Below are 1,048 nucleotides of genomic sequence, written 5' to 3'. Positions count from 1 at the left end.
TTTTATATGGATTATGAAGCTGAAAGCTTGGAAGCATATATATATCTATAATGGAGCACAACTGAGTCAAAATCAATACCAATAAGAGTGAAGAAATATTAATTCTTGGAAGTTTTCTTAATCTAGCGCATGCATTCTAGTTATAGTATTTGTGAATTTGCCACACCTTGAACACTTCACAATCTAGCCTAGGGTATTGCCTTTTCACGCTCATTAATCTAAATGAACTAAGAGAAGCTTCTTCTTGATCTGTTGTGTTTTGTGTTACAAAGTGCACACATCAGAATAGAACAGGAAGAATTCCTTTCTGAAGGATGAGAAGAAGCGGGCAGAAGGCTTCCCCACACCTCCCCACACCTCCCCACACCTCCCCACAGCCCCCAGCTGTAGAGCACACGTGAGACACGAACTGCATTCCTCAACTCATGGAATTTCGCCTGCGTGTTTGAGAATCCAGCATCCTGGGATATCATTATAATGAAGAGACACAGGTTTAAAAAATCTTCATGGATTATAATGAGTCACATAATATTGGTTTAGTGATAGGCCCTGAATCTCACGGTTGGTGAGTATAATGCTGGACATCTTAAGTTAGAAAATGTTGGTGTTTGCTAAGGAGGGTTTGCCAAGTGCACAATTTGTCAAATTCCAAAGATGCAACTGGAAAAGATTTAGACTGGTTTTACGCCCTTCACTAATGCTAGTTAATGCATAGTTAATGTTCCCTTATTGAGAAAATATGGTGTATTTTACAAAATAAGGAAAGGGAAGATAAGGACTTTTGGCCTTATTAGTTATATTGAATGAGAAAGTATGGTTGTCTTTTTATACTTTTAAAATAATGTGTGCAAATATTTCTGCCGATGTTAACTCACCTAAGACTGTTGACCCTGACTTACTTTAAGAGCCATTCAAGATTCTTTTTTTAAATCCTCCTTAGTTCTTTCTGTCTGCCCTTTGAAAGAGAATATTCTTAATCTGACAACCCACATATCTCAGTTGAGACTATTTGCCAAGTTTTAGAATACATGGTTAAGATTGCGTGTTT

This window comes from Giraffa tippelskirchi, chromosome 11 (genome assembly GCF_054371585.1).
Source record: "Giraffa tippelskirchi isolate mGirTip1 chromosome 11, T2T-mGirTip1v1.2.pri, whole genome shotgun sequence".
Taxonomy (NCBI): domain Eukaryota; kingdom Metazoa; phylum Chordata; class Mammalia; order Artiodactyla; family Giraffidae; genus Giraffa; species Giraffa tippelskirchi.
This window is presented reverse-complemented; position numbering follows the sequence as displayed.